Source organism: Lactuca virosa, chromosome 5, assembly GCF_052849685.1.
Source record: "Lactuca virosa cultivar CGN04683 chromosome 5, Lactuca_virosa_CGN04683_v6, whole genome shotgun sequence".
Taxonomy (NCBI): Eukaryota; Viridiplantae; Streptophyta; class Magnoliopsida; order Asterales; family Asteraceae; genus Lactuca; species Lactuca virosa.
In genome coordinates, this window is record NC_136430.1 from 327,840,706 (window position 1) to 327,864,401 (window position 23,696).

Sequence of the window (23,696 nt, forward strand, 5' to 3'; positions counted from 1 at the left end):
AAAGAAGAAAGAAACATATATATCACTACAAGGATCGAACCCTATGCAGACGACAATTCTGGACACTGTACCGACGACATGTCGTCGGGAAAGCTTATACAGACACTATGTCGTATGTAAAAAGTCGTCGCCATAGCTCCGTCGGTTGAAGTTGAAAATGTGGTCGGGTCAGGAGTCGTCTATACAGATTAACCAATCCAAACGACATGTCGTCAAAGGGTCGTATTCACAAGTATATAAAAAATATATACTCGAGAAGTAAAAATCAGACGGAATGGATAGAGTATTCACAATGGTTATGAAGAAGAAACTTAAACTAAAAATCAATGATTCAACGTGTTTTAATAAAAAAAAAATCATATTATACAGTATGTTATTTAAACCATAATTTTAAAAATACGATGTTATGATAGAAAATAAACAAAAGTATAATGTTATAATTAACGAAAGTATCATAATTTTGTTTATTTTCTATTATAGCATCGTAATTTTAATATTATATTACATAATATTTTTTTGTTTAAAAAATATACCGTTTAATTTGATTTTATAATTAATTTAATTAAAATGTATAATTAATTTAATATTTTCTTTTATGTTATTAGTTTAATTTTTTAAATTAAATTAATTTGATTTTATTATTAGTTTTATTTTATTTTAATATTAATATTAATTTGATTTAATAATTAATTTAGTTTGATTTTATAATTAATTTAATTCTATTTTAAAATTAACTTAATTTGATTTTATAAATAATTTAATATTTTCGTTTTGTTATTAGTTTTTTTTTTAAATTAATTTAATTTGATTTTCTAATTAACTTTAATTTATTTAAAAATTAATATTAATTTGATTTTAAAACTATTTGATTTTACAATTAATTTAATATTTTCTTTTTATTGATTTTTTTTTTAAAAATTAATTCAACTTTATTTTATAATTAATATAAAATTACTAAAAGTATGTTGCTATTAATAACCTAATTAAGCTAAAGTCGTAATGACCAACATTAAGTCACTAACAAAATTAAGCACTTTGAAACCATATTAACAAGAAAATAAAAACATAATAAACTTCTAATATAATCGTACATGTAAATACAAATACTTCAACTTATAAGATACTTTAACTTATCAATTAAGCACTTTACAATACAAACAATAGCATCTAAATACAAAAACTATAACTTATCAATTAAGAACTTTATCACTTCATCTTATATACACTAGAACTATTAAACCTAAATATCACATAATCATACATGTATACAATACATTCAATTCCAATTTTCATTTCATTTAGACATACAATATCACTTTCATATTCCAATTTCATACAATTAAGCATACAATACATCCAATTCAATTTCCAATTTCTAACAATTAAGCAATACATCCAATTTCATACAATCATACCTCATAGCCGTAACATTTTAGACATCAAATTTAAATTTCATACAAATGTATACATCTAAATACAAAATCAAACAACATGCCTAATTTCATTTTCATGCCAATATACCACAATGAGTATCAACAAATCATGCCTAATTTCATTTTGATTTTCATGCCAAAACACACTTTCATACCTCAAAATGCATATATAAGCAATCAACCAAACAAAATTTGAGAAAAAATATATATCATGGTGTATTGACAGGAAAAAAAATCATAAACGTGATTCACGTACTGTGGTGTATTAACAGGAAAAAAAATCACAAAACTTACCTCAAAATCGATGGTGAAGATAGCTGAATCACCAGAAATCGTTTTCTTCGGCGGTGGAAAAGGCTGTTGCCGGCAGTGATGAAGGCTATGAATTAGGGCTCCAACAACCGGAAATAAATCCCCCAAAATCGGAGTAAAAACTCAAGCTATCACAAATTAAGAAGAAAAAGGACCAAGAACCATACCTTTAGGTCGCCGATGAACGGGAGTGGCCAGAGAATCGCCTGTGTCGCCGACAGCTTGAGAGGGAAAAGAATGGCAGCGACTGCAAAATGAACGTGGGTCGCGACTTTTGTTATAGGGAAAGCCTATGCCGACAACAAATCATCGGTATAGGTAGAACAAAACTACGTCGTTCCACTTTATGTCATTAAAAAAATTTTAAAAAAAAAAAGAGTTTTCCAGATGACATATTGTCTGGACAGATATTTCACACGGATCGATCCAACTTTTTCCAGACAACCTGTCGTCGGTATAGGATTACGAAACGACATCGTCTTACTTTTCTACGACACAGATTAAAAATAAATCAAAATAATTTTTTTAATACCCTATATAGACGACATGTCGTCTGCATAGGTTGATGAAAACGACGTCTTGATTTTCTACGACAAGGAATATAAATAAATCGAACTTTGACATATGTCGTCGGCAAAAACCAAGCTATGATGACGACACACTACAAGAAGAACAGCGTGTACAGACGACACCTATCCAGACGACATATGTCGTCGGCAAAAGCCAAGCTATGCAGACGACATGCCGTATGTACAACATTTTCCAACTTTGACCATATTTCTTTGACCAGAAAAGCTATGCAGACGATATGTCGTCGGCATAGGTTTTGAACATACCGCCAATATTTTGCCCCTTCCGGCCAAGTCTATGCAGACGACATGTCGTCTGCATAGCTTTTATGGTCAAAGAAATATGGTCAAAGTTGGAAAATGATGTACATACGGCATGTCGTCTGCATAGCTTGGCTTTTGCCGACGACATATGTCGTATGATTAGGTGTTGTCTGTACACGCTGTTCTTCTTGTAGTGTATCGTAATTAAGCCCTATCCACGTGTATGCAGCCATAATTTTTGCTCTACTATATACAGCAATAATTAACCTTAATTAGACTAGGCAACTTACGTATGACTGAACCCGATTGTGATTATAACCCATCGTCGGTGCATTACCACCGTCTCTGCAGGGCAAATGTGGAAAGATCGACGGCTGTTGGGTAACTGATAACTTATTAAGAAAATCCGACCATACAATCGGAAATGCCATAGAACCAATAATTAAAATGTTAAAGTTAAAGATACCTTCACTTTAAACGAGTTCGACTTTACCTCTTGCTTTTATTGTTCTCTCTTGCTTTGTTCTTTAATTTGTTTAGGTTATACGTTGAGCTACTTTATGGCTGGGTAATTCATTTTTACAGAAAATATACTCTCGTGAAACACGTGAGATGAAAAAAAAAAAAGTTTATATAAAGATAATGCCAGTCACTCTATTATGTAAACAAATTCATCATCTTGATTCCACCAACTTTCAAGTAGAGATGGGCAACATTCGTTCATTTCTACTCTTCATTTGCATCACTCTGATTCATCTCTTCGCTATCAATGGCGAAGTTGCTCCAGAAGAAACATTCCAGACAATCACAGTTGGTGGTGGTGGTGCTCCATTGACAGAACCACTACTAGCCACCGGTGGTTTCCAGAGTGACCGACTAGCACAAGCCTATAAAGTAATCCAAGCATTCAAGAAGAAGGTGACATACGATCCCAAAAACTATACAAAAACATGGGTGGGAAAAAACATATGCAGAGATTACAAAGGGTTCATTTGTGACGTAGTACCGGATCTTAACAAAACCACCGTCGCCGGAGTCAACTTCAACAACAACAACTTCAATGGCCCTAACCTAACCGTTAGTGAACTCTTAATCGGTTTAAAGGATCTCGCTTTCTTCCATGCAAACTCTAACAACTTCACCGGCATCATTCCCTCCGATATAAGCAAACTCCGGTACTTTCTCGAGCTTGATCTTAGTAACAACAATTTCTCCGGTAAATTTCCTTACGAAGTCCTCCATGCCAAGAAGTTAGTATTCCTCGACCTCAGGTTCAACACTTTTCTCGGAGGAGTTCCTCCGCAGGCTTTCCTTCTCCAACTCGACTTGCTCTTCATCAACAACAACAACTTCAAGCAAACACTCCCCAAGTACCTTGGTTTTACGCCGGCGCTTTATCTAACCCTGGCTAACAACAAATTCGTCGGTGGAATCCCTAGGAGCATTGGTAGAGCTGCCAATACCTTACGGGAGGTTCTTTTCTTGAACAACAAGTTAAACGGTTGTTTGCCATATGAGATCGGACTTCTGAAGAAATCCACAGTGTTCGACGTGGGATTCAACAATCTAACAGGCCCAATCCCACACTCGTTTCAGTGCTTAAAGAAAATGGAACTTCTGAACTTGGCTCACAATAAGTTCTACAACGAGGTGCCGGAGGCCGTGTGCAGCTTACCAGGGCTATATAATTTCACTGCATCGTATAATTATTTTACTCAGGTTGGGCCACAGTGTCGGAAGCTGATCAAGAACGGGGTGCTTAATGTCAAGATGAACTGCATTTCGGGTCTCCCAAATCAAAGATCACAGGCTGATTGTGCTAAATTCTTCTCAAATCGTCCTACTTGCCGACGTGAAAAATCTTTGCATTATGTACCTTGCACCAGAGGGAACTCTGCTAATGAATTGGAGTCCTCCGATCTTGAGTCAACTACTCCAGCGCCGGCGCCCGCTCCACTAGGGAGAAGTTATGGTGCTCTTACGCCGCATTAATTAATCTTGATGCGTATGATGGGATCTAAATTGGTGAAAATGAACGACTTTTGCTGTTTCTTGCATCGTTATTTATGTAAAAATAATTGGCAATGTTCGTCATCGAGTACGGTTGATTTGATTTTCTGATTTGTGTGATGAGTATGATTATTAGTCTGTAAACTTTTAATGATATATATGTGTGATCATATGCTCTCTTAATTTTATATCAGGAATAATGCAACTGAAAAAGGTTTATGCACACGTAAAAATATAAGCAATAAGTTTGGGCGAATCATATACGATTAACAAAACAACAATATTTCAGAAAATATTCACGTATTCCAGGAAAAAAGTTTCAAGAAAATTGCTAATTGAACTCAGTCTCCTCATACAAAATTAAAATATTTATTATTTGTAAAATGTGTTTGAAATGCTCCAAAAAAATCCGAGCGCAATTATCATGAAGCTCTTGTGATCGAATAATTGAAAACATATAAAGTAAGTACGGATAATGTTTAGGGTTTTAGAGGAAAAGAGAATGGATTCGTGACCTGTGCAATCTTCATTGTATTTCTTTATTGGCCATCCAAGAAACCAAGAAAAAGAGCTTCATTGATTTGAGAATCAAGTCTTTGTGGGGTAACTTCAATTTTGATTTCAACTTTGTTGGAGCGAAAGGGAAAGCTGGTGGTCTGTTGGGTGTTTGGGATCCAACAATATTCTTGCGGATCAAAACTTTCTCTTTCGATGAATTCATCTTGATCGTTGGAGTGTGGATTGGAAACGATAAAGACGTGAGCGTGATTAATGCCTACGGTCCTCTATTCGAGCCTAAAAAATTGATACGTGGCATTCCATTTCGGCTATGTTGTTGTGAGGCTTTTATTGAGTGATTTTTATGTCATCGGGACTTCAACGAAGTGAGATGAAAGAATACGTTGAAGATTCCATAAGAAATAAACATATGTTTTTAACAGTTTTATATGACGTGAGATGAAAAAATACGTTCAAGATTCCATAAGAAATACTCAAATAAGCATATGCATTTCAGAGTTTTATATGGGTTCAAAGGTTAGAAGATCTTTCATCATGGCTGTAGACAATTAACATAAGTCAACAAAAAGCAAAAATAAAATGGTCGGTGGATGGTGATAAGAACTCACATTTCTTTCATGGAGCATTGAAAAGCAAAAATAGGAAGAACAGATTGCATGACTTGATCATAAACGGAACATGGAACACTGAACCCGTGGAGATTAAGAAGGAAATACACAGATTTTTTGAAGATAAATTTAAAGAAAGGTGGCTAATTAGACCAAAGTTACTATGTCAGGGTCTTAAAATGATTTCTCAGTCAGAGTCTGAATGCCTCGAGTCCCCGTTCACGACTGAGGAAATAAAAAATGCTATATGGAGTTGTGGTGGCGACAAATCCCCAGGTCCTGACGGGTATACCTTCAATGTACTGAAAAAGCAATTGGAGTTAATGAAGCATGATATCATTCGGTTTGTGCTCCACTTTGAAAGACATGGCACCTTCTCGTATGGTTGCAATGCATCATTCATCACACTTATACCGAAAATTAAAGATCCATTGCTTCTGGGAGACTATAGACCTATCAACCTTATTGGTTGTATCTATAAGATAGTGTCCAAAATTCTTGCATCAAGATTAAAACAGGTGGTGGGATCTGTTGTCGGGGAGGTACAGTCAGCATACATTGAGGGGAGGCATATATTGGAGGGTCCATTAATGGTCAACGAAGTCTACTCTTGGGCAAAGAAAACAAAAGATAAATTATTTATGCTCAAAATCGACTTTGAAGAAGCTTTTGACTCGATAAACTGGTCCTACTTGGACTCTGTGATGGAACAGATGGGTTTCAGCAACAAATGGCGTTCGTGGATTCAGGGGTGTCTTAAAACCTCCAGAGCATCTGTGCTGGTTAATGGTTCTCCAACCGACGAATTTGAAATCACCAAAGGTGTTAGGCAGGGAGACCCGCTCTCATCTTTTCTCTTTATAGTAGCTATGGAGGGTCTCAATCAAGCCATCAACAGTGCAATTGAAAAGAAACTCATAACCGGCATCACACTACCCAACAACGGACCTTCAATCTCGCATCTATTTTATGCCAACGATGCTATTTTTATGGGCAAATGGGATGTTGGCACCATCAAAAATCTTGCAAGAATTCTGAAATGTTTTCATATTAGCTCAGGCCTAAAGGTAAACTTTCAAAAATCACGGTTATTTGGTATTGGTGTCTCGGATGTTGACCTTCAACGTCAAGCACAAGTTCTAGGTTGTATTCAAGGAGAGTTTCCATTCAATTATCTTAGTGTGCCCGTGGGGGCAAATATGTCATTAAAAAAACACTGGAGACCAATAATCGAAAAGTTTTAGTCACGACTATCAGTTTGGAAAGCAAAAACCTTATCTTTCGGTGGTCGTCTCACATTAATCAAATTTATACTCAATAGTCTTCCCACTTATTACTTCCCCCTTTTTAAAACACCTGAGGGGATCATTAATGAACTGGAAAAACTTCATAGACGATTTTTGTGGGGTGGTGATGATCTGAAATCTAAGATACATTGGGTTTCATGGTCAAATATAGTGGCTGCCAAAGTTGATGGAGGTTTGGGGGTAGGGACCTTGAAGGCGCAAAACCTTGCATTGCTAACTAAATGGTGGTGGAAAACTAGGACTGGAGATTCCTGTTTGTGGAAAAAGTGCATAACTGCTATACACAACTTAGCCAAGAAACCGGTCACTGTTATTGCAAAGAAATCGTTCAATGGTACCTGGTGTAATATTGCTAAAGCTATTAAGTCCCTTCCAACATTTGATGTTAATCATCATGAGTTATTCACTTTAATTCCAGCTTCCAAAAACAGTTTTTTGTTTTGGAAAGATAGGTGGTATGGTGAATTAACACTCCAAGAGCGTTTTCCTAGACTGTACAATCTAGAAAAAGTCAAATTATGCTCAATTGTGGATCGAATTCAAACGAATGGTTTCAATTGGAAATGGAAAGTGCAACAAATGGATGATGAGACGTTGACTGATCTGGACGAAATATGCTCCTTACTTAGTAATACCTGCATGATTCCTGTCAACAATGGTTTCCGATTCACCTTAAACTCAGATGGGAATTATACGGTTAACACTTTAAGAAGACTGTTAGATTCTAAATCAACAGTCTCACAACATGGTGTTCGTATTGATTGGTCTAAGGTGGTTCCACTAAAGATTAGATGTTTCATTTGGAGAGCAATGACAGATAAGATTCCAGTGGCCTCAAACTTGGAAGTTAGAGGTATCAAACTGCAATCAATCACGTGTCTGATGTGTAGCACAGAACGAGAAACTACCGATCACCTGCTAATAAAATGTAAAGTGGCGAAGGAGGCACGTGAGTGGATCTTCAAATGGTGTCAGATATCTGCCCCTCAATTCAACAACGTGACATAATTCTTACACTTTGTGGCAAATTGGGGTAATTGTCCACGGAAAAAGGAACGACTGAATGCAGTAGCATACGCATTCTTATGGTTCATTTGGATGGCTAGAAACAACAAGGTGTTGAAACAAACAAGGATGTGGCCGGCACAAATTGCGGATGAGGTGATCTCCCAAACATATACGTGGTACAAATATAGAACTACTCAGGTGTTGAATAGGTGGATAGATTGGAGTATATGGCCCATTCTATATTATAGTATATTTTCTTGTTAACTTTTTGTTAACTTTTTGTATTACGATATTTTCTTGTATTTGCTCATGTTTTTAGCTACTTGCTAAGCATGTGGCCCATTCTATATTATAGTATATTTTCCGTTTCAAAAAAAAAAGATTAGTAAGTTGGACAGTTTCCTTGTTGGAAATTGATCCACACTGAAGAATCATGTTTGCTAACCTGATTTGAAGCGGAAATATAGCATTAGGAATCTTGAAGACTTTATTTTGAGTAAATAAGAGAATTTTTCTTCATGATTTGTAGGTTTAGTTGTTGTCTCTTAGCAATAAATAAGTTGTTTCCCTCTTATATTCATCATCACGGCAGATGATCAATAAAAGCAATAATCATTTTACTGCATTCAATTTTGCCAACATAGCCTGGTTCTCACTACAAGAAATAAGATAATTATCGCGACGTTATTAACAGCGACACCGACTTTTAGCGGCGATTCAAGCTTAAGTCGCCGTTAATAACGTCGACGATAATGCTTTGGGACCGAATCCACACTAACACATTCTGGTAAATCTCAATCGTTCGATCGATGATTTAATCCAACGACTAGAGTTCATACTTGCACAAATTTAATACGGGCTTAAAATTGTCGACGTTAAAGGTGGAAAAAAGACGCGATAACCTTCCCTCCACAATTGTCGCCGCTGTTGATGTTTGTCACCGCTAAAGGGTTAAATGTTGTTGGCAAATGTGTCGTCGGTATTGGTGTTCGCAGATAACAAAAAAAAACCACGCTTGCTCTTCACATTCTGCTTCTTTCGCTTCCATATGCTCTCGTTTTTTTCTTCCCCGTTTCTATTCATCAATGATTGATTCGGCAAACAAGGAGATTCTGATGAAGACGAACTCCCCATTCTGAGATTACCGACGAAGGGGAATATCAATTTCCGGCAAAAACCTGTGCATCTCCGGTGACGGTAGGCTTCAACTTCTGATTTCTCTTTCTCTTTCTCTTGTAACATCGATTTCCAGCTCCACCTTGTGATTAATTGCAAAATAATTTTCAATTTCAACTTCTTCTTTTTGTCTCTTTGTCTTGGTCAACGCCGGGTACTGTCACCACCGAGGACCACCACCACCACTACACCATCTCTTAAATTCCGGCCACCGCATGTTCTGTTTACTATGAATTTCAAGATTTTATTGCAATTATGTGTGTTTTATATATTATGTCGAATTTGGCATATGTGTGTATAAATTGTGTATACATGTGAAAGTATTTATATTTGTTGTATCTATGTGTGTACAATACATATATGAAAACATGTGTATTTTGTTTAAGTAGGATGCTATTATATATGTATGTGAAAGTATGTATGTTGGATATATGTAGGATGCAATTATGTATTTGGTAAATGTATATGAATGTATGTGTATTTGCTGTATATGTGGTATATGTATGTGAAAATGTGTATTTGTGTCCATTATGTGCAATTTGCCATATGTGTGTATATTTGGTGTAATATCTATATGTATTGTGTATATGTATGTGAGTATATGTATAAATGTCTCTATTTGAATGTATCTGTATATATGGTATATGTATGTGAAAGCATCTGTATTTTGATTATAGTAAAAATGTATCTATGATGCACACAAAAAGTATGTAGTTAAAATATTGGTACACCATGGTTGCTGTTATGGGTCGTGGACATGGGGGTCATGGGGGGCGTTGAGAGGGGGGGGGGGGCAAAGTGGGCACCTACACAGGACCCAATTTTTTTATTATATATATATATATATATATATATATATATATACACACACACACACATTTATTTAAAAATAAAAACTTATAATAGCCATAGGGGCCATTTTTCTCTGACTCGTCCTGGGCATTTGAGGATATTTACATTCTCAGGACCGGCCATGATGGGGGTGATGGAGCTGAGGACCCACCTTTCCCAAGCGGTAGAGGTGTTGGTCATCATGAGCAGGATTGTATGTCTTATTATAAATTTTTATTCACTATTTTTCTTAAGTTATTATAAAATACCGTTTCTAATATTTTTTTAATTATATTTGTAGTTGTGCCACACAAGAGAGTCCGAGGAAAGGCAAAATACATTAAGCTCGAAAGAGCGCTCTTACAGAATAATGTCAAACTGATTGACATAGACTATGATAAGGATATGACATATGATCCATAGGAGAGTCGAATGACATGTTTGCACGTGAAGTTGGAAAAATAATGTGGCGGATGGTCCATTTTGATAAATGGGCTTGGAAAAAGTTTCCACCACGATAGAGGATACAGTAAAACAACATTTAGCGGTAAATTATTTATATAAGAATATTTTATATCGTTAATTATGGTTGGTTTTTACTTCACTAACTTTTTCTTTTGTAGACAAAGTTTCATTTGGATCGGATGTCCCGTGATCCAGACGCTGCTATGCTGTTAGAGAGTTTTGAAGCGGCTTTGGTAAAGGTTATCGAGAGCGTAAAGCTGATGCAAAAAAATATTTGTTAAAAGTCGGAGAGTATTAGGATATCCCGAGAGCATTAGCCACCCCCCCCCCCCCCCAACATGATATGGAGGTTTATGTAGTGGGAAATAATTGAATATTTCCAAACAGATGAACACATAGGTGCCTCAGAAAGGAACAAAAAAAATCTTTGAAATGTAAACGACTGTGAACCGTGGTGGATCGAGCTTGTATAGCAGTACTTGCTATAAGAAGGTAACGTACGATACACATAATTATTTATTTAAAATATAATCTAATTTTTAATGTTAAACAAAACCTGAAGAGAGTGGGAACGTTTCGCAAGGGTTATACGGATAAGAATGGTATATTTGTTAATGTCGAGGCGCAACAACAATACGTAAGTATTTAATCATAATTTTATCATATAATTAAGTGTTTATTTATACTTAATTATTAATCAGTTTTGGAAAACACAAAATCGGTTAGTGGAAGAGATTTTAGATAAACGTAAGGGCCAGAAGGTGAAAGAGAGTTAACACCCGCTGAACAAAGAGCAACTTTCGAGAGAATACTAGATGAACGGTGTGGCCATATCAGTGGCATCAACCGAAAACCTTTTGTTATCCCGCCGATTGCACAACCATTGCAGCCACCACCTCAGTCATCACAGTCGTCATAGGTAAAACAAGATTATTTAATTTCAATAAATGCATGTTGATTTGATAATTGTGGTTTGTGGTGATTATTTGCTAAAAGCTTTGGTAATTGGTGTTTTGTTCCAAGTGCAAGAAATAAGAATGTACTTTGGTTTTTTGTCTTAGTTTAAAAATAGCAATGTATTTTGCCATCAATAAATGCATGTTGATTTGGTAATTGTGTTTTGGTCCCCAGTGCCAGAAATAACAATGTACTTTTGGTATTTCTTGTATTTAAGTGCAAGAAATAGCAATTTACTTTGGTATTTCTTGTATTTAAGGTTCTTTAGAACAAAAAAGTAGATCATTTAATTTCAAAGTCTCATGCGTCTTTATAATGATCAATAATGCATGTTGATTGTGTAATTGTGTTTAAGTTTTAAGTGCAAGAAATAGCAATGTACTTTGGTTTTATGTCGCTAGTTTAAAAATAGCAATGTACTTTGGCATCAACAAATGCATGTTGATTTAGTAATTGTGTTTATGTCCCAAGTGCAAGAAATAACAATGTAGTTTTGGTATTTCTTTAATTAATTGCAAGAAATAGCAATGTACTTTGGTAGTTTTTGTTTATGTTTGATAATTTAACTTATAAGTTTATATATGTTGTTATGTATTATGTAGTTGGAAAATCTTCAGGCAATGCTCAACGACCCGACGTGTAGGGAGGAATTATAAAACTTTGGCTGTTTATTTTGGTATGAAATTAATTATAACACTATTTGGTACCTAATCAGATGTTATTATGTAATTTTTTCATGCATTTAATGTCGTTATGTATCGGTTTTGTTGCACCCAAAATCGTTGATATAAAAAATATTTAAAAAAATGATAAATATTATTAGCGACAACATTATTACTAGTGACAGTAGTAATTATCGGCGACAAGAGCATTAGCAGTGACAAATATATTTACCGACGACATTTTGAGCAATAGTGACAAAGCAATAGCGGTGACTTTTTACCAGCAACTTGTCGCCGCTATTACCTTTACCGACGACTTTGCTAGCCTTTACCGGCGACTTTTGTCGCCGCCAATTCCCTTTTTTCTTGTAGTGTCTATTTTTTCTTTTTTTAATGCAAACACGTAAGGGAGTGATATTTGCATAAAAATGATGAACACATCAAATGCAATGGTGTCGTCACAACCATTTGATTATGGTATTCAAAGGAGAAGGTTATCAGTACTGGAGCATATGAATGATGACCCTGCTCAACTCACAAGTCTTGTGGGAACTAGTTGACCACGGCTACCCAACTAAAGAAGATGATGCAGGTCTGTGAGAAACGAAGAAAAAAGATGCCAAAGCACTAGCAATGATCTAACAAGCAGTCAAGCAGTACATGATAGTATATTCGTACCGCTCAAGAAGCATGGACTATGCTTCATGAAAGAGTTTCATGGAGACTCTGAAGTTGTAGTGATCAGACTTCAATCCCTACGAAGAGATTTTGAAAATTTGACTTTGAAAGAAGATGAGACCATTGCGGATTTTCTATCAAGATGCGTGGACACCATAAGTCAGATGTGGTCCTACGGAGACACACTCATCGATCAGACTGTAGTTGAAAAGGTATTAAGAAGCTTTCCCGAGAAGTTCGATCATGTGATGGCCTCCATTGAAGAATCAAATAACTTGGTTGAACTCTCTTTCAATCAACTTATGGGTTCATTACAATCACGTGAAGTTAGGATTAAAACATCACCAAGAAAGGTTAAAGAAAGAGACTTCCAAACTCACCACTCGCCATGGAAAAATGAGTGTGGAGTATTTAGAGGACGCTCACGTGGAAGAGGCTTTGGTAGAGGACGAAGAAGAAACAACTTATAGTGTAGTCATTGCAGGAGGTTTGGACACGTGCAAAATGATTTTTGGTTTAAATATGAACAAGTGAACTGGGTTGGAGAAGACAATCAAATAGACAAAGACGAAGATGAGAGGCTATTTGTATTATATGCTAGACATATTAAAAGCAATGTATGGTTTGTTGATAGTGATTTTTCAAACCATATGATGGAAAAGACGGTAATATTCGACAAACTTGTGACACCCAAATTTTGCAAAAATTTTAAACTTTTAAAACCCATCTTAAATTAAATTAAAACAACTGAAATAGTCATAACATAATCCATCAACTTAATACTCATATAAAATAAGTGCGGAAGTAATAATAATAATAATAAGGTCCCAACAAAAATAACTAGTAGCGATGTCCCGGTGCTCCATGTCAAGCCTTAGCCTCTTTAATCTTAACACCTGAAAAGTTATAAGGGAAACCGTAAGCACAAAGCTTAGTGAATTCAAACACAGACATTGTACTAACATTCATATTTACTAACCCTAATCCATTTTCCAATTATAATTATATGATAAGGGCAAAGAACGAATCAATGCCTATAATACAAGAAGGACTTGTAGGTTTGAACCGCACCGGGAAGATCCCGTATCATTTGGCCCTAATCGCCGCACCTCATGATGAGTATTACGTTGGTGATATTACCTACCCACCGCACCGGTAAATCCGTATACTTTGGTGGTGTCCCCATATCCATAATTAGTTACATACAATGCACATGTACGAATTAAAACAATGGTTATATAACATGCCTTTATAATAAATTCAAATAATCACACACGAGCTAACTAGCAAACGCAAACATCAATACAACGGTGTGAGAGAACTCACCTTGAGTGAGTAGTAAGGATAGCTAACAATCAAATAATGCTACCAAGCTTGAGCAAACTTCAAAACCTCACCTAAGAAGGACTAAAGGATAGAAAGGAGAAGTAATGAAGCTATGAGTTGAGAAAAGAGTAATCACAACAAGGTCTCTAAAACAGACCTGCTGTTCAAAACGGATTTACTCCAAAATATAAAACAGAAACATAGCTTTAACAAAATTTTATAGGAAACTATGATTGTTCAAGATTCCAAAACTATAAAGAACTCCTTCTAACTCCAAAGGATGAATTAAATATGAATTTTACAAAAATGTATATCACTACTGTCTCCAACAGGACAGTCAAGTGATGTTGGCCAATTCTACCTAACTTTTGAGTAGAATTCGTCCAAACCAAAATTCATAGAAGTAAAGGACATACATATGAAAGTCTCAGAGTTGGAATTGAATGAAAAGAATTTCCCAAGATCCGGATATAAAATTCACATTGTGGACAATCACAGCACTAGTAAAAGCTGGTGACTGCCCACTGATGTGGAGTGTGGATCCATTATAACCAATTTATAATTGGAAACAACACCTCATCTGCTCCATATCTTAAATTCATAATATAAGGAACATATAGAAACTTGGAATCACTCTGGATCCTTTTCCAAGCCTTAGAAATGATGAAAACAAAATGACATATCAGAACAGACCCGGATCAGACCTAACAGCAAAGATGCCATTCGTGCCCATAGATAAAATCCTTATCAGTGAGGTTGGCCTCCTTAAGAAAGTTAGACAACTCAATTTGGGAACTTTGGGCACTGGTTTGGGGTCTGTTTGAGTTCTAGAGCTCCATATATGATTTTTACAAAATGACTACATATCTGATGGAAAACAGAATTGTAGCCACTCGTGATTCCTTTTTGGCTTATCCATCCTTATCCCTTTGAAACACATTTTAGGATGTGTTCATCATCCCGATTCAGTCCCCATGATCATGGTGGTACTAAAAAGGGTTATGGATCATTAGGATTTCATTTAGCCACAAGAATGTAATAATAATCAACATGAAAATAAACATAAAGCACATAAAATCACCATTCTCCCTTTTAGGGTTTCCATGATCTTTTGCAACATGTAATCACCTAGATCCATCATCCACCATATATGGGGTGAAGATAGGATCTTGAGATGATGTATAACATACAATTCTTTGCAAATAACAAAAGAGATACAAATCAAATAAGAAGGAGTAGAAGTGAAGATGAAATCATAAAACCAGAACAAGGTTATGAATCAAGTTGTAAGAAATGATAAGGAGGTTCATACCAATACGAATCAAGGCTGGAAATGAACAAGAATTAAGCTCCAAACAACAGCCCCTTGGCTGCTCTTGATCCCAAAGAGAGAGAGAAGGATGGCGTCAGGAAGAGAGAGAGAGAGAGAGAGAGAGAGAGAGAGAGAGAATAGGGTTTAGAGTGTTTTTCTTGTGTGTGTTCCAAATGACTCAATTAACACATTAAGTACTATTAACTAGATGGATTTTGCAAATAGGCCCATAGCCCATGGACTTCAATAAAAGGAGTTTACAAAATGATCAAAAGAGTCCAATAACATAAGAAAATCAGACCTTAGTTAAATAAATTAACCCAAGGTTACAAGAATAATTAAATTAAAATAACTAAACGTACCGAGAAAAACCGAGGCGTTACAAAACTAGATGAAACAAAAAGGATAACAGTAGAATTTGGAAATAAGAAAGAGCTTCAAGTGGAAGGTAAAGGAAAAATAAAAGTGAAAACAAAATAAGGCAAGATAAAGGCTCTACAAGATGTTCAATATATTCTAGATTTAGGATATAGCCTACTAAGTGTGGGAAAAATGATTAAGGTTGGGTATGCAGTTCATTTTGAAGATACGTCATATGTTATAAGCAAAGCAAAGGAGGAGCTGGTGTCGCACCCCCAAACCAGAACGACGGAAACGTTCGGGGGCGGAGGACTTTAGGTAAGTATCACAACACATGCAATATAGTAATCAAAGTACAAACAACCATTGCATTAATAAGTATAAGTTTTACATAAGCGTTTAAACATTACATATGCAAACACTGAAGTAGGTACAGGAGAAGACAAGAGTCGCGGTACGGTACTAGGTAGTCTTCTCAAAAGCTTCGGGAGTGTACCTGTCTACTGGATTCCTGAGAATACAAGTTATTTGGAAAGAGTAGATCAGCATTTAAGCTGGTGAGTTCATAAGTATTTTAGTTCTGTTAAGTATACCCTAAGTTCTTTGAATAAGTTCACTGGTTTCTCCAAGAAATCCTATATCTCCTGAGGTGATTAACTGATAACCTCAATGGTTTCCCTCTGTAATTACTTAGTTTATACTGGTTATACATAACATAATATCGAATTGACAGTCAACTGGGTGTATCTGCCCTAAGCCCACAACCAAACAAGGAACATGAAGTAAGGCGGAAGTCACACACTTTACTATCAATCGGACATTACTTATGTATAACTATGATGTATCAACTAAGGAATTATAGAATTACCCACTAAAGGTCTTTTATGTTATACTAGTTTACCGAGATTGAGTGACTAAGTTCCATTGGATAAGTGGTTTAATCCCATAAACCGTTCTCTTTGTATTACTGTTTTGTATTTGTATTCCTTTATGAAAACTTGAAACTGAGAGTGTGCCTGGCTCCACCAGGTGTTAATGGAAACTGTATTAAACCATTGTATTTTGTATTCTATAAACTGGTACTTTGAAGGTGTACTTTCGTTTATTTGTTTATACACTAACGTATTGTTAATACCTTTTTAATGAGTAGTTTTTATTATAACCATACTATGACGGATGGCCTGAAACAAACGCTTTGTGGGCGTTTAAACTGGTGATAACAATTGTCACTCATCAAACTGTAGCTAGCAGCCTGAGTGCGGGGTTGTCAATTCCCGATATAGATCTACACACACTTGTTTTGATCCCCGGCTGGAGATTCTGGTTATAATGTCAGGACTTCCTATGTTGTCTAAAATGAATTAAACAACCTGAATACAGAGTCTCATAAAAAGCATATTAAACGTTCATGTATATTAGTTTTGAAAACCCAATCATTCGGAAATAATGATTGACAATATATTCTTGAATTAAAACCCAATCATTCTGAAATAATGATTGACAGTATATTCTTGAATTAAAACTCAATCATTCTGAAATAATGATTGCCAGTATATTTTTAGTTTTCCAAACATGTATTTGATAATTTCCTTGGAAAGTATACAGTCATGAATCGTACTTGTATATTTAGTTTTGAATCATAAATTATACCTATTATAATTTATATGTTCTATCTGATTAGCATGAATTCTCATGGAATATCACCTTTGCTCAGCCCGATACAAAGGTAATGATACTAAAAGGAGTAACCTTTTAGACTCATATATGTATAATATATATATAATTAAGAAGGAAACGACCTTCGGACAAATAATACAACCCTAATTCCACATCCAAATAAGGAAAAGGATATAGGATAATTCATTAGTCCTAAGCCTTTCAAGTCTTATTTATATATTTATACATATATAAACATGACTTTGGCATTTATATTTTGAAATAGTTTATAAAACATTTTTCAAAGAATTTAACATGGCTTTACGTTATTTTGGAAGTATTTGGTAATTCTTTAAAGTATACGGAAACTTTCTGTGTGATTATTATCACACACAGTTATTAACACAATTTAATATTGTGTTAAACTTGTATTCCCCCCCCCCCCTAAAAGCATTTAAAAAAACCATTGCAAAGGTAAATTATAGGGGTATGAACTCACTTTGATAAGCGGTGATTCGGGCAGCGTTTCGTTTCCCGGAAAAGAGTTTGTTTGACGAAAAACCGGCTCAAAACGGGCAGAGTTTCGACAGGAGAGAGGATGAATTCTCGAGAATTCCAGGGCTCCGGGGCTTGCTTCGGGCTTTAGACACGATACCGGGGCCTTGGGGGTTGTTTATGAAGTTATGGAAGTGAAAAGGGTGAAAAAGGAGCAAAAATGGTGAAAAAAAGGGTTAAGAACCGGAGGGTCTCGCACCCTTTATATAGGGCCGAAGCCTCGGTCCGAAGCTGCTTAGTCATCAGCAACGTGGCAGCGAAGGAAGCAGACGCGTGTCTCGGTTCGGACAGGTGGCGAGGGCTCGGTGAGGCGGTTCGCTGCTGGCCGCTTCGGATAGGACCAGCCTTCGGTCCAATGGGAGGGTGCCACGATGCGAAGGGGGGTGTCCGAGGGTGGTGCGCGGGGTGTCTCCTGCGAAGGTGGCCGAGAGGGATTGGACCGCGGACTTGGTCGAATCAGCAACTGCCAGGCGAAGGTTCGGACCTATCAGCGGGTGACACGTGGAAGCCTCGCATGCGAGGTGACGTGTCCGAATTGTGACTCAGCGAAATTTCCCGATTTTCAATATTTTCTTGATTTTTGTGCCAAAAACTTGCGAAAATCATAAATTTCGCATACGAGCTCCGTTTTTTACGTTCTTTATATGCACGCGTAGGAAAAATCATGCTCTACGACTTTCGTTTAGACTTCGTCGGCTGATTTTGAATTTATTTTTAATATTATTATTTTAAACAGACCGGGACGAGAATCCGTTAAAAATTCATAACTTCTTCATCCGACGTCCATTTTAGTCTGTCTTTTTACCGTTGTGCTACTTTTGATGAGACCTTCGATTTTCGTTTAAGTTGCGTCGGCTAAATATCGATCGATTTATATTGCGAATTTTTAGTTGTCTACTGCTAAACCGAAACTTCGAAAAATCATAACTTCCTCATACGAAGTCAGATTTTGACGTTCTTTTTATGAACGTTCTCGGTTTAACATATTCTACAAGTTTCGTTTAGATTGTTAAGGCTAAAAATCCTTTTATCGAAAATTCACTTTTTACACTGAACAGTGTTTTGCCGGTTTTGACGCGGATTTTCGATTGGTCATAACTTCTTCGTTATAACTCGGATTTCAGTGTTCTTTATGTTTTTGGAAACCTTGTTACAAACTCTACCACGTGGTTCATCCTAATTATGAATATTGATCAATTTATTTTTGACCAAAATTTGACTGGTGTCACATTATCCCCCCGTTAGAGGGAATTTCGTCCCGAAATTAAGTCTAAAGTGATACTCATGGACTAGGTCTAATCTTTCCTTCCCAAGTGAATCTAGGTTCCTGGTTTGTAATCTAGCGAACCTTCACTAACGGGATAAGACTTAGCGTGGTTCTTCAAATTTCCCTATCCATGGTTTTTATTGGTTCTTCTACAGAGTGCAGACTTTTATTTAACTTGATTTCATCGAGTGAAATAACAAGTGTTTTATCGGATAGACACCTCTTTAGATTTGATATGTGAAAGATGGGATGAATGTTATTAAGTTTTTGTAGTAGTTTAAGTTTAAAAGTACAAGACCGATTCTGGTAAGAACCTCAAATGGTCCTATGTACTTTGAGTTTTGTATTTCATGCTTTCTCAAGCGCATCTTGTCCTTCCTGAGTGAGACCTTCATATGACAAGGTCATCAATCCTGGAATTCCAAGGGTTTTCTTTTTATCGAAGCCGTAGCTTCTCTGGTTAACTCTGGACGCTACATGGCATTTCCTTATTCGTATTTTGTTTTTGGTAGTTTCTCGGATGAATTCCAGATCAGCGAGGGTGCTGTGTGGAAATTGGATCTCTAGCTAGTTGCGTATTACCTACTTTAGTCCAGTGTAGATAGAATCTGCACTTTTGACTGCAGAAGGTTTCGAATGGAGCAACTTGAATGCTAGCGTGATAAAGGACTCGACTAATTGGTAAATGGATATTCCATTCTTTACCATAGCCGATCCCATAGAATCATGACTACTCTGGTTCCTAGAGGTTTTTGAGTGACGGCCTGAACTGGGAGATGATTCTATTATCTTAGTGGAGATAACATATATTGGCATACCATACACTCACACGTTCTGGTTATCTTCTCTACTTGCCACATTTTCAGGTTTCAAGGCTTCCTGTTGAGCCTCCTTACTTTGTGTGGAGAGGTTTGAAAGGGTTATCATAGTCCGTGAGTGGCACTATGATCTGGGTACTCTTTCCGACTTAGGGTGTCAGCTACTATATTGGCTTTGTCGAGATGATAACGAATTTCAAATTCGTAGTCATTTAGTAACTCAACCCACTGTCGTGGTCTCATGTTCAATTCTACCTGGTAGAATACATGATGCTGGCTTTTGCTCCGAAGTTCATGATCAGACTCATACTTGGCTCATCCATCATCACCTCGTGTATACAAGTCGTATATAATTTAGATTTCACAAAACGTTCGGATGGGTGACTCTGCCCCAGGTCCACAACCAAACAAGGAACAGGAGATAGGGCGGAATCACACATCCTTAATCTTGTTAAGTCTAACTTATATACCACTCTTGTGTATACACTTAGCAGCGATAGATTAACTCAATGAGTTCTTAGTCTCTATTCTTGAACTTGACCTATGGTTCGATGATTTTCCTATGAGATCTATTGTGGTACTTCGGTAGTTACTGACTTCCAAGACTACTTCGGTGCTTTTCGTTTGAAGTTTCCTGTCTACTGAGTAGGCTAGAATGGCGTGGCACTCTTCGCATGGGTACTTCTAAAGTTTTGAAATGTGAGACAACCTAAGGGTTTTACGTTAATGATTAGAGGAATTTCATCTTACGGCTGATTAAGGAAAAAGTTCTCTTATATAGCATAAGAATTTTCACATGGTAAGGACCAGGCCAAACCATGTCGAATGAGGATGTCAGAATTTTCTCGACAAAATAGATATTAATTCGTTCTGGGATGAATGATTACTAGGGCGATATCCTATGTACCTAAGTTTTCTGTGCTTCTGGTTTTATTCTGTTATTATCACTACGAACCCCTTTTGATTCGAACTTGGCGGGTACTACCAATACGATGGTTCTGATAATTTGAAATTATGAACTTTCATGAAACGATCCTTACTAGGTCTCTCTATAATCGCTTGGTGTATACAAGTCATGTATAATTAAGATTGGTAAGACCTTTAACTGAGCAACCCTGCCCTAAATCCACAACCAAACAAGGAACAAGAAATGAGGCGGGATTACTCACTCTAAGTCTACAAATCTTAATTATAAATGACCCTTATGTATATACTAAATTATCATAGCTTACCTGTTAGGGTTTCAAATTTTTATATAAGTAATTATAGATAATTATCGGGGTTTGGAAGCATACCAAAATATAGCAGGGTTCTTTGATGTTTTCCCATGTATTGGGATCAAAATCCTCCTGCTCCCCCATCGTTCTTCTCTGTTGGACAGTCCCTCTTATAATGTCCTATCTCACCACAAAGGTGACATATGGGAATGGTTCCAACATCGGTAGTTGAAGTGATGAACTCAACCGGAGTTCTACAGATGCGGGCAGTATGCCCCTTCATGTTGCATCTATTGCAATGCAGCTCTCGGCAAACTCCATGATGATGGTAGTTGCACTTGTTGCAGTGTGGGAGGTTTCCTAAGTACGGCTTAGTTGGTGCTAGAATAACAGGGCAGATGGGGGTATTGACTGCCCCAGTTCGTTGCCCTCTGTTAGGTTCTTGAGTTGAACAACTCCCTTTCTTGTTTTTGAACTTTCGTTTAAGGATTTTAGGCTTAAGGTTCAAAGTGTTCTTACAAGTAGGTGCTCGTTGCTGTACTTGGCCATCACCACGATCGGGGTTACCGATAGCATTACTACTAACATGTGTATTGTTAGTATTAAGGTGTGCCATGACAGCTGTTACAGCTGCTGTGACCGCAACTTGAAACGTAGCCGCATCTATCTGAAGGATTGGTGTTTTGCTAGAGGGTTGGTTACACTTCTTTGGAGGCATGATTCTGTTACATGATAAGAAAATGAGTTCGTGAGCGACTATCGTGTCTCTAGATGTATTCTAACCATTTGTATCTATGTATTAATCTTTCGTTTTTTTATATTGTTCTTAATGATTCGACCTGCATCCCTATGATGCAGTCCTGGTGAGGAACAAGAATAAGTTTCTAGAATGGTTATGAACCGAGTATTTTCCAACTAAGTTACCTTTGTCTGGTGGATATCGTTTTCCCAATTTTCGAAAATATTCGAAAATAATTCATAACAGTGTCTACATAAAATAGACTTAGGAATTTGAGAAGTAATCACTATCAATTAAGATTCCGTGATCTGATTTATTGTTATTAGCCGTGACATGAAAAGAGGATAAGCTCAAAACCTAATGTGAGTAATGAAATCACTAACTCATTAGGTTGAACCGCTTTACTAGTTATTACTTAGATGAAAAGGTGTCACACCCCCAAACCAAGGATGGCGGAAATGTCCGGGGGGTGGAGGACTTCATGTATAGTATCATAACAACAATTGTAATAGTAATTCAAGCAAACACAACCAACATATATATAATTGAAAAAGTTACATCATTGTATGAATTACATGTTTACGAATCAATTACAATATGTTGACAAAATATGAAATAGTAGACGCCTTAGCGTCCCATCCTCAAAAGCACTTGGTTACCTGTTTAATGATTTCCTGAGAATACAAGTTGTTTGAAAAAGTGTCAACACAAAGGTTGGTGAGTTCATAAGCTTTTGTTTGGTATTATTAAAAGCCTTTCGTTTGTAAAAGTAGTATTTGTTTTAGAAAAATCCAATATTTTCCTTAAAATGTATATGTAGTCTTAAATCCACAGACCGAAATATATAAGTAACTTTTCTTACTTATAATAAATAATGTAAGTTTAAATCGACGTAAACTCATTTAATTTTAATGAAGTTCCCGTAAATTCCAATATTCATTAATACTTTATGTGAGTTTATTAAAGCCTTTTCTTGTAAAAGTAGTGTTCGTTCCAGAAAATCCAATATTTTCCTTAATGTGTAAATGTAGTCTTAAAACCCAAAGACTGAAATGTACAAGTAGTGTTCGTTCCTTATAGTAAAACAATGCAAGTTTAAATCGACATAAACTCGTTTGATTTTAGTGAAATCCCCGTAAATTCTATGTTTGTTAATACCACATGTGAGTTATTATAACCATGCTATGACCTAGTTGGCCTGAAACGACGTTCTTCAGGCGTCGGAAATGTTATGACATTTGTCACCCCAGACCTGTCGGTCTAGCTGTTGCATGCAGTTTAGGTGTGGGTTTGTCAAACCCAATATAGATCTATACACAAGTATCACGCTCTCCCTCGAGGAGACTCTGGTTATAATACAGGACTTATTTGTAAATTGAATCGAATGTCTCACAGAAGTCATTAACGAATTTACGTGTAGTGTAATGAAAACTTGGTACCGTATGGCCGTACCTTGCTTAATGAAAATATCATTTGTATAAATGTACCCTTTTTAAATGTATGTGTTATGTAATGTTTCATAAAGTCATTAACGGAATTACGTGTTATGAAAACTTGGTACCGTATGGCCGTACCTTGCTTAATGAAAATATCCTTTGTATAAATGTACCCTTTTTAAACGTATGTATTATGTAATGTATCATAAAC

General features: G+C 36.3%; 1 pseudogene across 1 annotated transcript; it reads left to right on the top strand.

Annotated features, from left to right (window-relative positions):
* The first annotated feature begins 3,223 nt into the window (after nt 1-3,223).
* On the top strand, nt 3,224-4,776 carry LOC145115457 (uncharacterized protein At4g06744 pseudogene; annotated as a pseudogene). The gene has a single exon (XR_013711576.1). The product of XR_013711576.1 is annotated as an uncharacterized protein At4g06744 pseudogene (transcript).
* The last annotated feature ends 18,920 nt before the right edge of the window (nt 4,777-23,696 follow it).